At 42.7% G+C, this 16272-nt stretch overlaps 1 protein-coding gene across 6 annotated transcripts in view; it reads left to right on the top strand.

Moving 5' to 3' along the window:
* rbm47 (RNA binding motif protein 47) overlaps positions 1 to 16272 on the top strand; it is a 207739-nt gene that overhangs the window by 50377 nt on the left and 141090 nt on the right. For 3 of the 6 annotated variants that reach the window (XM_078216514.1, XM_078216505.1, XM_078216435.1), the window contains exons 1-2: positions 6964 to 7168; positions 7270 to 7428. The gene's annotated coding sequence lies outside the window, so the exon portion shown is untranslated. Of the gene's footprint in view, positions 1 to 6963; positions 7169 to 7269; positions 7429 to 7519; positions 7540 to 8010; positions 8558 to 16272 lie in introns of those variants that run through there. The other 3 variants (XM_078216446.1, XM_078216495.1, XM_078216456.1) reach the window with 3 other exon arrangements.

Here is a 16272-nt window from a genome sequence, read left to right as displayed (position 1 = left end):
ATGGAACAAGAAGCAGAACATTTAGACCATTCATCAAGGAAACAGGCAGGAAATGTGATGTATCCTCCTTCAAAAAGGCTGGATCTTGAGTCTCTATTTTCCCTCTTTAAATAACCCATACTTGCACATCAAACTGTTTTCATATATTTGATGACAAATATTGTTCAATAATTACTTCTCAGGCCATCCCACTTGAATAATGATCAGCCCACTTCAGAAAATAACTTCAACAATAAAAATGATACCATTTTGTCCGTAGACGTCTTAGAGGATTTGCTAGTTTAAACCCCATTGAAGTTCACCGGGAGGTTCTTTTGAAAAAAGCCTGAGTAAGAAATGCATTTCATTGGCAGAGTGGTGCCAAAGGTGTGGGTTTAATCCTCATATTTGCTGTGTTCGTTCATGGAAACTGTCGCCTTGCCCCACTTGTGGAGTGGTGCACCTCATATATGTAACCAGCTCTATATAGCCAGCTGTCTCAGAGCGAGATGCCTATGGGCTCTAGTTAATGTTATGATGCCACAAAGGGCGTGGGGGATCATCGATTGATCTACCCTTGGGCTTCATGGAGTATGGGCTCCCTTACTGAGTGAGTGGAGGCTCATCGAATGAGAAGCGCTCAGCGGGGCTGTTAAACCTGCTGCTTGCCATCCAGACCGGTGATGTAGGTCCCGAGGTGTAGGCCATTTCGCTGTAAGCCGTGGGTGCAGCTTTTCTCTTTGATACACAATAAGGATGAAGGAGACTGGCATTTGGCTGAATTACTACGGCTAATTATCTTAAGAAATGCAGATGCAGTGGGTCCTTAGGCAACCTTTCTGTTTTGCCAGAGAAAAGGATAGCAAAAGGTCACTTTTGCACATACAGAATGATCTTATTGTAGTATTGGTTTTCACTGCCTTTACCTGCTGTTAACGGGAATGACACATTACTTCACTTAGTTTTACTTCATTCAAGTGTGCATCATTGCCATTTGTTGAGACTGGCTTAATCAGAGATTTAAATGTACTGACATGCCTCATGGTTGGCACACATTGATTATTGCAGTGGAATAGGAACATTTCTTTATTGTGAAAGAAACTAGGATGTGTATTTGTGTTCACTCTTTATTGAATGTTCAAGATAGTATCCAGTTATATACTCACCACTCTGTGGGACATGACTGAACTTGTAGGTTAAGCTAGCACTTCCTTCAATGCATTGTAAGGGAGATTTGCTGAGATCCCTCTCAACAGGGATAATTGGAATGTTGTAGGTGAACTCAAAGGCTATAAAGGCTCCACCAACCAACACCGAGCCTGACCCAAATGTGGACAGTACTGACCCCCCATTTCCTTTCCTTGACTTGACTGTCCCCATCTCCCACTAATGACACCCGGGATGCCCTTCCTCTTCCACTTCTACATGCCCCCGATCCCACCCTCTGTCTTCCCCCAGATCTTTCTTCTACTTCTCCATGCCCTCAACCACACTCCTCACTCCCCCAGCTCACCATTGGCTGAGTTTTGCCAGTCCTGAAAGTCCATTCAAGCTGCTATTCTCCCACTTCCCTCCCTTTTGCTGCAGAGTTACACAAGGAAAACTACTGACTTCAGACACAACTGCGCAAAGCCCCTGCCCCTGTCCTGTTGCATTTGTACCATGTCATGTGGCCTGTCAGTCAATTTGATGCATTTAAGTGGGTTTCCTTACACAGGCTGGTAGTGGGCGGGGGGGGGTGGGGGGGGGGGATTTCTCGTAAACGAGTCACCTCGGTCTATCAGAAAGTCCCCAGGGTTGGTCTTTGCCCATAGCCTCTCAAACCCTGGCAGCAACTGCCCACTCCCCCCTCTCCCCCAAACACTTACACAGTTCTGATCCATTGCAACTCACCTTCTCATCACCCGCGTGCAGCGGCCACGCTCTCGATGGCGCTACTGGTACACTGAGAGATGCTGCCCTCTGATTGGCCAGTAGCTCTCTAAGGTAGGACTTCCTGTCCCTGAAGTGTGGGAATAAATCCAACCTCCAGCCTATTACTTATCAATCGGCTGTGATCTAACTGGCAGTCATTCTTCCCCTGGGCAGGACATCCCCCCCAAACGTTTAGCTGGGGGGACAGGTGGGTAGGTGGGGGGGGGGGGGGGGGGGGGGGGGGGGGCGGAACAGGGTGGTGGGTGAGGAGCATGGCATCCCATATAATTCAGCCCATTGATTACATAATGACCAAAGCTGGGAATAAATATTCCAGGGCAGACACCGGGCTGCATTTTACGGCCACAAGTAAAGCTGATCAACCCACCCCCCACAGTGCTACATAAGATATGACATGATGACAACAGGTTATCAATCCAAGGTCATCCCACCAGCTTCCGGTAATACGGATGGCAAGCAGGCATTGAAATAAGGGGTGGAATTCTCTGGCCGCACTGGTTTAAAAGTCGGAAATTCCTGTCCGACTATCAATGGGCCTTCACATTGTCTGCAACCCGCCCGCTACAATTGCAGTGGCGGGCAGGGTGGGAGAATTCCGGCCAAGAAGTCTGCCCACCTTTTTAAAAAGACAAATTGTGGGCTATTGAGCTTATTAAAGAGACAGTTGACTGCAATGTTATGTTGCTCACTCAGTGATTTGTAGTTGCATGGGAAAAACATTAAGAATGATTTACGCCAAGTAATAGGAGGCCACACAAGAATGGATGAAAAGGCTGCAAACAGGATGCATGTCTCAGCAGTGTCTGCTGCTGAAGGTGGCAGCATATGGCTGTTAGGGGACATTAGTTATTCACAGACTTTAGGCTGATATTACAAATAAGGAGAGAAAGAGGAAGAGGGCTTGGATACTAGGCAATGCTGGAGAGGAGGAGCCCAGCAGAGGAAGCAGAGATCACTGTCCCCATGGAGATTGTACACTCTGGAGGAGACTGCCTCAGTGAGGAGGGAATGAGGGAAAGGAGACAGAGGAGGCCAGCTGTAGGGACAGGGGAGTTCTGCACTCTAGGCAGGTGAAGGACCTGTTGCTATACAAGGGCCAGAACAAGACAGACAACAACAGCCAGTCTATGGTCGGAGAAGGTATTATCCTGCACAGGGAGTCTACAGGCACAGGACAAATTACCATCAACTCTCAGGGCGTTAGTGTCTCACAGACTGGCTCTCCAGGGAGACAGTGACCTCCCTTTCTGAATTGCTGGCTGGAGAGATCAGGTATCCAAAGTTCCATCAGGCCAGCCAGGGAAATTTGTCAATCGCAATGGTTTTCATTCGGTCAATGTCAAAGGATCATGCAGGTTTGTGCCTGTTATCCTGAGAGTAGTCATGACTCTTACATCTTTAGGCACCCTCAGGCGCAACAAAGTTTTGTCCACCAGAGCCATTGGAGGGTTGATTTCTTGGAGACAAGCGATACTCATTGAAGAGATTACTCTTGACCCAATAAGAAATCTGCGGGCAGAGGCCGAGATGAGTTACAGTGAGAGCCATGCATCCACCAGGGTCATCATGTTATTTTGATGCTTGGACCTTCCAGGCATCTCTCTGCAATATTTTCCAGCTCGTACTTTACTAATCAGCATGGTCTGCTGCACCACCCCCCTCCCCCACACGCCCCCCCCTCCCCCACACCACCCCCCCCCCACACACACACCTCCTCCCCCACACGCCCCCCCCCTTCCTCACACACCCCCCACTCCCCCTCCTCCATACACAACCAGGCACTCTAGAGAGGGTGGTCCTGGCAGAGGACGATCTAATGGCGCGAGCCGCAAGCTCTGATGATGAATCTCTGGACAAGTTGGAAGTCATTGTTGAACCATTGTTGTTTGTGATCTGAGCCCCCCTCCCAAACCCCCCACCCCGCCTCATTTGGCCAGACAAGAGGTGGTGGGGATTAAAGCAGAAAGTGCTGGAAAATAGTCAGATTGTCTTTCAGCCTCTGTGGAGAGACAGAGTTAAAAGGTAGAATGTAACTTTTCTTAACACTTATTATTCAGAAAGGGATTAGGACAGCAGTGTTTCTCTCTGCAAGGGTCCTGAATGAGACATTGCTGATACAATAGTCCCCAAATGCTCACATCTGCTGCTCCTCCACTGCTTCAGTGTTTGCTATGGATGCTGCCCTCTTCAAAGATTCCTGACATATGTGGAATCTGCCTTAAGCCGCAACCAATCTGATGTCAACGTGCCTTTAAATGAGTGGCCGTGACTGACTCTGGTTCACAGTCTAACCCTGCACCTGCCAAACATCCTGTCCACATGCCCCATTGGCTGCGGAGTCTCAATTCCCATCTCTGACTGGCCGACCTTCCTACCATGTGGCCCCTAATTGGCTGGTGCAAGATTCACCATGCTGAAATGGCGGGGACAGGAGTGAAATTTCATTTTATCAGCATTGTGCAATATTATAATCTGACAGGAAATATCCCATTAGTTATTTATAAACTATACAGACAATAGCACTGGTTTTGATTACTTCTTCAGCCCTCATTAACGTCTTCTGCACATTGCACCAAATGGCCACAGTGAAAGTAGTTTCATATTTTGGGAGAAAGATTCAATACTTTCAACCCAGATTAACTATTCAAGATCTTTTCCATTCTGTGAAAGAAGTAGAATACTTTCTTCTGCCTGGGTGCATAGTATTATTCAATACAATTATTTCATACAAGGGTTTTAATTTGATTATGTTTTATTAGTAAGCTCCCAAGGTAGAAAGATCAAATGACCCCCGAGCAACAGAGTGGAATGAGTGAACAACATAGATCTTCACTGTCAGTGAGAAGCATTGAAGCCCTCAGGTGAATGGTTCACAATTGTATCTGTCTTTTCTTGATCGGCAAGTCTGAAGTCTCTGCTGATTGCTGTTTCTCACGACAATAGATTTTCAACATTTACTATGCAACGCAACTTTATCATGATATTTCAACACCTCAGGAAACTTAAAAGCACCAAAGTAGAGTGGGATAATAGGTAAAGGACAAGATTGGACTTAATAGAGAAAGCTCTGAGAACCATGTGCAGTGTGTAAAACAGGTTACTGATTCATGATGAGCCCACTATATACTATCACCCCATAAAGCCCACTCACAGTAAATTTTCATCACAACAAAATAAACAGAACTCCAGCCATGATTCCACCTTTTATTCGAAAGATTATTATGTATTTTGAAGGCCATTTAGCCCTGTTCATCTCATCCATCCCAGAATGACATATGGATGTACGTATTAGAAGCAGAGGTAGGCCATTCAGCCCTTCAAGCCTTCTTTGCCATTTGATAACATTGTCTACATTATTACCTGTGACTACAACTCAAAAGTACTTAATTGGCTACAAAGTGATTTGGGACATTGTGAAAGCTGCTGTATAAATGCAGGTTTTGTCTTTCCTTCATCACACCTGCGTGCAGTAGGCGGAGAGACTGTAGCACTGGTGAAATTGGAGACCCAGTGATTCTCTAAGGATATCACGGAACAATCAACTGATGTTAGGAAATTGGCCAACCTTCCCCCAACTCCCCCTCCAACCGCCCTTCTCATGTCCCCCACAACATCATCCAACCACCCCCCAACTCCCCTCTAATGTCTCCAATCCCTCTCCAACCTTACCCGCAACCGCCCCCCCCCCACATCCTCAAACCCCCATCAAACTCCCTGTAACCCCCTTTCAATTTCTCCTCCACTTACCATTTTTTGACCAGAAACACTCTCATTTGCTGTGCTGCTGCTGCTAATCTTTGGGAAGTTTCATGGTTTTCTGGCAGGCTTTTCAAAAAAAAGGGAATTGTGAAGCTACCTGAAGGTCGGAAGCAGCACAGCAACTAATGAAACTGACCTGACACTGACAGACTGGCTTCAGAAGAAATCAGAACTCTCAGCCTGACAGATCCATTTTTTAAGGGTTTTTTTTCGGTGAGATGCTTTGGCTGTTCAGTGTGGACAATGAGAGATTTTGTTCACAACACTGAACCCAGGCTCCCCCAGCCTCCAGGCCCTGGTGTTTGGCACCCCGGCCTTGGGCTCACCACCACCCTCTAAGGGTAATTAGGGATGGAAAATTAACGTTGGATTTTCCAGCAATTCCCATACCCTATGAATGAATAAAGAGATAACATTCCAGGGCATTATCTAGGTCACTTATCCCATTGGTGTTGCACTTGCTGTGTGAAAGTTTGTGTTTCCTTACATTACAAGAGGAACTATACTTCAAAATACTGTAATAAGTCCTCGGAGGCAGAAGTCCCTTCACCAAAATCCCTTTATTGACAAGTCTGACAACTGCACACAGAGTGTTTTCAGTTAGCAGTCGACATTAGGAGTCCCAGAGGAACTGACACTCCTGGTTAAGTACAAAGCAAGAGGCTCCCTGATTGGCCCATCAATTTGGCCCTTAATCAGAGAGTTCATATTCTAACAGGCCTATCTCAATTGCCTGATTAAAGTCATTACAAATACTTCATCGACTATGAAGCACTTTGTGATGTCCAGAGGTTGTACAATAGCCTTTATAAATGCAAGTTCTTTCTTTCAATTGCTGAAGTCTTTGATGCGATGATGGAGTAGAGGAAAGAGGCCACACAGTAGGGCAAGACCTGGAAAACAGAAGTCACAAACTGGTGTACGTGGATGGGACATGTTGCAAGAGTACGATCAGGGAGATCCCAAGGGGGTGAGGACAAAGATTTTAAAATCAATGTATTGTGAGGAAGGGGAACCATTGTAGATCATCAAGGGCAGGGGTGGCAGTTGAGGAAGGCTCAGCACAGGATGCAGGCAGCAATATCCTGGATCAGCTGGAGTTTGCAAAAGGCGGAGCTCTAGAGCCTGATGCAGTGTTGAGAATTGACAGGGTTGAGAGATTCATCTGAGTGGAGGTGTGGCTGGGACACAAGGTGTATGTCCAGTGAAAATATTCTAGATGGGGGAAGGGGGGGTGGAGCTGCTTCCTTCTCCTCCTATTTGCTTTGGTCACAATTAGAAGTGCTTGAAATCTAAGCCAGTCTGTGTATCACAATGTGAATAAGGATTTTAACAGACGCCTCTCATTTCTAGTATTATCAAATTTCTGTTTCAAACTGTTTGGTCACAAGCAATAAACATGATTCTGATTGGTTGTGGCAAGTTTACTATAAACTTTGATTGAATTTGACTCAGAGATTAACCCCTTTCCCAGGCAGATTTTGTGAAGCTGAGGGTAGGGACAATTTTTTCTCGTATAGGTGCGGGGGAGTAGGGGCAATCAAAGTCAAGAAAGGCTTAATTTGTCCTTACGCTAGTTCCATTTTTTTTCACCAGTGATTCCTAAACACTTGACAGAAAAGGGGGAGAAAAATATCTGCCACCTGTTCCTGAATGATTCATAACCAGTATGATGCTATGAACACATCAGAAAGGTCATGGGTCTCTCCTAGCGACGTACCTGCCAGCTTTAATCCAAATCTTGCTTTGCCCCAGGTAAGTGAGCTCAGCCTTACACTGGTGAAAATTTTTGTCTGTCAAGTTAAGGTAACACGTCACCTTGTTCTTTTAAAAGTTTACCTGAAGTGAGTTCTGAAAGTATCCAAGGTAAGATGCATTTATGTTTTATATATATTCAAACCAGCTGGAGATCACAAAACCGATTGGAACTGTATGGCTTTCTTCAAGTTTTCTTTGTATGATAGTGCTAGCAGGTGCACTTTGTATTTTGAGACACGGAAACGTCGGCCTGTGTTCTCCCCCAGAGAACATTGTAACTCTCAGTTTCCCTCAAGATGACAGGTTGCCTTTGCCTTTCTAAGCCATCATGTTTAACAAATTTCTTAATGCCCACAATTTCTTGTTCAATCCACCCTTTTTAATCATTGCGCACTTGAAAAAAGGTAGGTATCTGTGCTCCTACCTCAGCTGGAATGTCAGGCTGGCCTTAAGCCAATAGGAGCTCAGTGAACAGGATAAAATTACAATTTAGATTTACGGGAAGTTGCCAGTGTTGCAGCAAAATTCTGGTTTGGTGACTTTAGGGGCAGGGCATTATGAGACAAAAACTTAACTTGTTTGAAGAGAGAGGGAACCAGGAGAACGAAAGAGAGAGAGAGAGAGACTAAACAAATTGTGAGTTAAACCTCACAATCTTAGTTTGGGCTACAATAAACTGGCAGCTCTTTGCTGAACAGCCACAAGTGGGCTGAAAACAAACTTTAGGAGAATAATGCCTCACACTCTAAGACTGGCTAGGAATTTTTCCTCGGAGTGCTGCAGCTTCTGAGCTGCTATTTAGCCCCCATGGAATGCGCAGCTTAGGTCAGCGAGAGTCAGGTATTTTAGATTAACTGGGTCTAATTGCAAGTTTCCCGAAATTTCATTATACTTCTGGTGCTCTCAAAGTGTTGTTTCAAAAAAAAAACAACACACAGGCGCGCATGCAAGGAAGACAGATTTTACTGCAGTAAATAGCATTAGAGGGAGTTTCTGGGCACTCCTTGCCGAGTTAACCTTGATTTAAAAAGATGTGGGTTGTATGCTGCCAAACCCTTTGCACTTCTCACTAAGTGGCGATGAAGAAGCAGACAACTGGCGTCTGAGGTCCTGAATCTAAAAGGAGGTAGGTCAAGGTTCTTGGCTATTGTTTTCTTCTCTTTTAATTTTTCTCTCATAAACCAAAATCTGGTGTCGTGTTTTATCAGTAAATTCTGAGCAGTATTCACTGTTGAAAATTACTGTTGGATGGTTGTAAGTTTAGAATTCAACATCAAACACTAATTAACTGAATAACTAATTGCAAAATTGATCCATGGCTTCAACAATAATTTTTCATTGCTTTCCATGTGTTAAGCTGTGTAAGGATTAAGAAAAAAGTGATATGTTCCACAGAGTTTTGTATGTCACCAGACTGAAAAATATTGATCTGTTACATGAGAGCATTGAGGGTGCTGCAGGTGCCAAGTAAAGCAGAGGAAAGGTAGTGAAGTGTGTAAAGGCTGAATTAGAGATAAAAGTGAAAATCTGGCCGTACGGTTGTGATTTTTAAGACTTTTAGTGATATAAATCGTGGTTCTATACTTAATCATGGAATCCAGTGGCCAGTCTGGATTGAATCTGAAATTGAATACCCCAGCTACAAAAAATCTGGGCGTAAAGGTAAGCTTCAACAACTAGGGCAATTAGCAATTAAATGCACAAGATTACCACAGATGTCAATGTATAACCCAAAATCTCTCCACAAACAGAATTAGAAATATGCCAAGAAATAAAAGTGAATCGTAAGTATGGGTCATTGCCATCTTTGTTGTTCACCATGTGGGGTGTGGGCAGGTTTTAAACTCCCATGTATCTTCGCAACACTGGGCGGGATTTTCCAACCGCGCTCGCCTCAAGGCTGGAAATTCCCACCCGAGGTCAACGGACCTTTGCATGGTCCAACCCCCTGTCGATTCCCATGGTGGGCGGGACGGGAAAATTCCACCCACAGTCTTTATCACCCGCTTGATCCCTTGCACCCAGTTATAAGGTACTGGTAAGTAAAACATCCAATTGTGGGATGGAAAATTGATGCTGACAACTAATGCAGGCAGAGTGTGTCATGCCTAAAATCGGGGGGTTGTCATATATGTTAAGAATATGCGAAAATATGATTTTTGAGATGGAAAACATTGGGTCATCTTACAAGCTGGGTTATCTTATATTCCACAAACTACAGTGCATAAGACCCAGATAGACATTCTTGATATTAGATGGTTTGTTACAAGAAGTTAAAAAGCATTTCAAAACTAAGAACTATTTAGATCAGCAAAATATGGAATCCATGTTAGAGCACTGCTTTTCTTTACATTCTGTATAAACAAGATAAAAGTGTACCTGACTCAGGTAATAATATTTCTAGACCTCTTTGAAGAACAAATGCCTCCTCCTCCACCCTCCATTAGCTTGATTTTAACTGATTAATATAACTCTATGTGAGATAGCAAAAAATAAACGTTGGAACTATGAAGTAAAACAGAAAATGCTGGAAATAAGATCCATTAAAACATGAAAGAGTAGCAAAGGGTTCTTACCTAAAACATTAATGCTTCAGGTGGGACCCTTCTCAGAACCAGCAACAAAGTTTTGAGCTGGTTACTAAGGCTGTTCACTTTTCACCTTCTCACTTTTAACCATTTTGTTTCCCTTTTTTAATTTCACAAGATGTGCAGCCTGATAGGTACATTTCTTTTTAAAACTTCTGACTTTTTATACCACTAGCCACTTCAGGAATTTCATCAAAATTCAGCAGGGACATTATAGTGTCAGGTTCCACTGATATTAGATCTCAGCTCCGTGCCGAGAGGTGCAACCTAAATGGCCAACCCATTTGGCAAAACTCCACACTCTGTAGAGTCCTTGGGACACACTCCAAAAAATGGAAAAGGTTATTGTGTTTGGTTGAAAATAATGGCCTTTAGTCAAATGGAAAGAACAGATAAAATTAAACTTTGCAACTCTTGAGAAAATAATTTCATTAGTAGTGATAAGTTTCTAAGTCACAACCCTCAAATAATGGCCCCAGATTGGAAGAGGGAAATCAAATGCTCGGGGATGGGTTTAGGGGAGCACATGCTTGCTTTTCCTTATCTTCGAGGAGTTCTGAACCTTGTGGAACTGACAGTTCTCACTGCCAGCTTTACCAACATTGAGAAATTTCTGCAGCAACAATGAATTTTAAATCTTGCTTCCAGTTACGTTTAAATACATTAATGAAGTATCATGCCCCAACAAGGCAAGATACTCAGACGCCTCGACTTTTGCCATAAAAAAAGCATTGAACATATGTGCAGCATGTATTTTTTAAAATGCTATTCCTTTCTTAACGTTAGAAAGTCAATACGCAGAGTGGACAGGGTGAGCCCTTAATCCACCTCCTTGTTTACTCCAAAAACCAATTCAAATTCAATTTGAATCCAATTCAAGTACCCCACAAGAGAGACAGACAAGATCCAAGCTGACAAGAAAATACATTGCACCTGATCTTGGGCTTGATCTGACATTTGATCTTCGCCAAAAGGCTGAGAAACATGTGCAGCATGTTGCTGATTCATTCATTGTATTTAGTGCTTTAACCCCCTCATCCCAAGCAACCCATTCCCACGCACACAACTCTCACCTTCTCACTTCATGGTGGGGAGGGATTACAAGTGGTGAGAGGTTACGAGTGCGAAGGGGTTACAAGGAGGGATTCATGCAAAGGCCAATGCTTTTTTCAATTTACTTGAGGAATTAATAACCAACCCACTAACTTCCTTATTCAGGTTGTGCAATGTGCATTTGTTGTAGATATGTGCTGCACATATGCCCAATGCCTTTTGTTATGGCAAAAGTCAGGGTGTCTGAGAATCTTGCCGTGTTGAGGTGCAATATTTCATTAATGTTGTTGTAGATGCCTAAACAGTACCAGGGAAAATCTTAATTTACCCACCAAACTCAATGGGATTATTTTCTAACGAATTAATATTGTATTTGATAAACATACAGAATAATTTTGTACAAGTGTTGTCAAGCAACCGTGACAGTTGGATGAAACAATTCAACATGTATTCAGGGCGGCATCTGCCAGTTTTCACTATCCTCCTGAAGAATTTGTTCAACTACAACAGATAAACATGTCAATTTTTGACATTGCTGGCAATTTCCATACAGCAGTCTGATCAAATTAATTTGACACACTGCATTAATTTTTACCAACAAAAAAGTGTAATTTAAACCTTCAATTTACTTTATATCAATTTAAGCAATGCCAACTTTATGGCTAAAAGAATGATTTTTGAAATCCCTAAAGGTGAATAGAATATCCTTAGAGATATTCCATTTTGTGATTATTCTACGTGTTAAGTGGGTGTTCTTTGCTGTTATTAGCCTACCTGCAGCAAACCTCCATCACCTATGTCTGCAGTGGATGTGGGGATCAGACTTTGAAGGAGAGGTGAGGTAGTTGATCAAAAACTTGGTAGAAGAGATGGCTTCTAAAGAAATTCTTACAGGAGAAGAGGGAGGTGGAGAGGTAAAACAGTCTAGAGAGAGAACTTCAGAGCACAGGTGGTTACTGTTCATGATGAAGTGAAGGAAAGGGAATGCACTAAAAGCCTGAGCCAAAATAAAGGAGATGTCAGAGGGATTATAAAGTGGAAGAAGTTACAGAAAGAGAGGGACATAATCATGGATGGACTCATATGAGCAGGAACATTGTACAGTATACTACAAGTTTGCCATTTTATGTGTATTACATAACATTTACAGCACATAAATTGGCCCACTGGTCTATATCTGTGTACATAAGCCACACAGGCAAATATGAATCTATACTGCAATTGACAATGCCGAAATTCAACACCGCTCCATTTGGTAAGACCCATAATTTTCAGGCTCAGGGGCTTGAGGCCTACTTTGCATTGGATGCACACTGCACATTTACATGATTATGAATTGCTAGGAACCTTCACACTAACTGTGTGCAAAGCGCCAGTTGTTATATAAATAATGCTTGATTGCTGCTTAGAAGAACTGTTATTGCAAACTGAAGATAAAAAAGTAGTGTGTAGTTTATAGATGTCATCGTGAGTGGAAGCTTTTCACACTGACTATGAATGAATGAGTTTACGTTTGCAGTTGGATGAGTTAGGAGCACTGCCAACATGAATTATTGTTGATAAATATAGACTTCATTAACTTCTTCCTGAATTGCTGCCTGAGGAACTTGAAAGAGAAGTGGTGTCTACTATATGCAGGGGCACAGTTGTCAGCATTACAAACTGTGCATGTCAGGCTTGGTTGTGAGCCCTGCAGAGTTGAATAGTCTGTTGGAGCTGCCTATGTTAATGTGACATTGGCCATTTGCTGAGATGCTGTTGTGCCACGTTGCAAAGTATGGAATCCTACTACAGCTTTGAGGAGCTGAGCTGAGAACATTTCCATTTTATGCTAATAACTTGATATACGCGCAGTGACTGTATTATCATCTTCTTCATCTTGTGTACTCTGCTCAAAGACCAGCCCTTTGCTCACTGCTGATGCATCTTCCTGAGCCATTTTCATAACAGTTTGATTGAATTATATGGAAGAAGATTGAGAGAGTAGCTAATGAGAAGCTGACTGGATATTTGTATTTCTACATGTATTTGTGTACCCATAGTGAACTGGACTATTAATCGAGAAACTCAGCTATTGTTCTTGGGACCGGGGTTCGAATCACACCACAACAGATGGTGGAATTTGAATTCCATTTTTTAAAAATCTGGAATTAAGAATCTACTGATGACCATGAAAACATTGTCGATTGTCAGCAAAACCCATTTGATTTACTAATGTCCTTTAGGGAAGGAAATCTGCCATCCTCACCTGGTCTGGCCTACACATGACTCCAGAGCTACAGCAATGTGGTTTATTCTCAACTGCCTTCTGAACAGTGGCAATTAGGGATGGGCAATAAATGCTGGCCAGCCAGCGATGCCTATGTCCCATGAATGATTTAAAAAAACTAATGACCCTTCTAATTCTGACCTCTTGTGCATCCCAAATATTAATCCCTCCACCATTGGTGGCCATATCCTCAGTTGCCTAGTCCGTAAACTCTATAATTTTCTTCCTACACCTCTCCATCTCTTTATCTCATTTTTCTCCTTTTAGCTATTGCTTAAAACTTAACTCTGCTTTTGGTCATTTGACCTAACATCTCCTTATGTGGCTCAGTATCATACTTTGTTTTATAATGCGTGTGTGAATGCCTTGGACATTTCATTATGTTAAAAATGCCATATATATAAGTTGTTATAGTTGTAGTGAGTTGGAAATGAGTTGGGTTTCTTTTTATGTTGCAGCCTGGATGTTGGCCTGCCTGTCTTCCAGCACTTTTTGTGTCCTGTGAGTCTTCCTATTTAATGCAAGCGCAGAGTGGCAGTGACAATTTTTTTTTAATTTGGCTGTTATGTATTCACATAGCACTGGCATTGTGATCTCAATGGAAAGTGATGTTAAGGTGGCATAACCGGAAGTCACTGTCAATGTAGTTGTTAGTAGAAAGCCCTACCATTTATGGTTCTCCGTGTTGAAACGTAGGAATATCTGAGAAGTACCTTGTCATTCTGTCAGGGACCAGGGCATATTAGCTGAAAATTCAATTAAAAACAAAAGTACTGCAAATTCTTGGTTGTCAAGTTTCTGATAGCAATGATTAGTCTGTAGTCAGTTGCTGCTGTGAGATTGGTTAACATCCGCTCTGTGCAGACATATTTACTATAGGCCCTAGTAAAAGTAGAACACTTGGGGGTTTCTGGTCATCCCGCCAGTCTAGTACCTTTGTGTAAAGTATGGAAGGAGTTCCAAAAAGCACCATGAGATAAAAGGAGCAGAGATCCAGCAGAACTGGTCCCTTGTAGAAATTCTGTAACTTTTCCTTGCCCTAACCAGTCTCCCACCCAGGAATTTCAAAGCCAATTTTCCAATAAGAAAAAGCAAAATGTTTACCTTGATTATTAAATACTTTTTATTCAGCTGGTGCCTTCAATTAAGCTGAAGTGTGGCTCTCTCCACACAGTTAACTGCATCCATTCAGTAATGTCAGAATTAACGCAGTTTATAGGAGAGTTCACAACTAGTTCTGAGTTAGGAGAGGAGGAGGGTTAACAAGGAAGTAAAATTATAACTGCCTTCTCATGTTTCTGTGCCAGTGTAAAAAAAATCACAACAAAGAGACCTGGGTACACCTAGACCCTGCCAAGATCAGGCACATCTTCTCCGTGGGTTTCAGAAGACAATGTGGCCTTTGTAAGTCTGAGAGATGGGAGGGTTTGGTAACACAAGGAACTTGCTGGTGCGCAACATTTTCCTAATAACTGCTAACACAACAGCCTAAACTTTTGACTTTTTATCTACTGAAAAAGTGTATTGATCTCTTTGTTTTTCTGTTGATGACCTCAATATTCTACTTTCCTAGCAAGGAATGTGATGTCTTGGTTTCACATTTGATTTTTTTTCAGGAGAACAGTAACTATAATTATAGACTTTGTATCTGTTTAAAAGAAGTAGCAAATTACTTTAATGTCTGTGGGTGAAATGGTGGCAGGACCCAGTTAAAATTAAAAAGTCTATTAAAAAGGATGTTTGCTTTTGTTCAGGGGGAGGGGAAGAGGTTGGACAAGTCCATTTTAAAAGTATCCTGTGACCTAAGGGACTCTTTCTCCCTCACCCATTTCTCCTCTCCTTTCAACATGAAGGTACAGCCTCATGTTGGAGTACAGTTTTACAGGCCAATATCCTAGTACCTTAAACAGTTGGCCATTTTTCACAAATTGAAACCAGTGCCTGCCAACAATTACTGGTCTGATCACATGGAGCAAACACAATCCTACCCCCTCCCCTGATATTTACACGTGGAATACATTCTAGCAGGGGTCACTTATATGGCTGTCAGAGATGGTAGTTCGATTCCTTTCCTCCCCAAAGACATTGAGAAGAAACCATAGGAACATAGGAATTAGGAGCAGAAGTAAACAATCCAGCCCTTCGAGCCTGCTCCACCATTCAGTCAAATCATGGCTGATCTCTCCTGGGTCTCCAATCCACCTCCCTACCTGTTCCCCATATCCCTTTAACTCGTTTCTTTATCAGAAATATATCCAACTCCTTCTTGAAACCATTTAATGATTCAGACTCCACCGCGACATGGGGCAGCGAATTCCACAAATTCACCACCCTCTGCGAGATGTAGTTCCTCCTCATCTCAGTTTTAAATCTACCACCTCTCAACCTATACCTGTGACCTCTTGTTCTAGATTGCCCCATAAGAGGAAACATTTGGTCAACGTTTACTCCATCAATCCCTTTTAATATTTTATATACCTTGATCAGATCCCCTCTTGAGGTGGTAAGATGAAGATGAGAAGCAATTTCCTCTCTGAGGATCAGCGAATTTTGGAGTTCTCTGCCTCAGAGAACTGTGGAGACTATCATTGATTATGTACGATAGACACATTTTTGAACTATAGGAGAGCTAAGTAAGGGTAATGAAGCAGGGAAGTAGAGTTAAGGCCAGGATTGGATTAGCCATGACTTTATTGAATGGCGGAGCAGGCCTGAGGCTTCTGTTTCTTATGTTCTTATGTAAATGTCTCCAACCCAAGCTGACACATGCAGCTTAGCTCAGGCCAGGGAACACACGTAATGCTGTACTCATCTGAATTGTTGTAACTGATGTCAATGCATCTGTATGAATAAATACATTCCAATCATTCTTCCTTTAGAAAAACGTCACACTTTTAAAAATTAATTCTCAGGACATGAGAAAGACTGGTT

Source organism: Mustelus asterias, chromosome 1, assembly GCF_964213995.1.
Source record: "Mustelus asterias chromosome 1, sMusAst1.hap1.1, whole genome shotgun sequence".
NCBI classification, from domain to species: domain Eukaryota; kingdom Metazoa; phylum Chordata; class Chondrichthyes; order Carcharhiniformes; family Triakidae; genus Mustelus; species Mustelus asterias.
The sequence above is the reverse complement of the archived record's forward strand: the minus strand, read 5'-3'. Positions and strand labels throughout refer to the sequence as shown.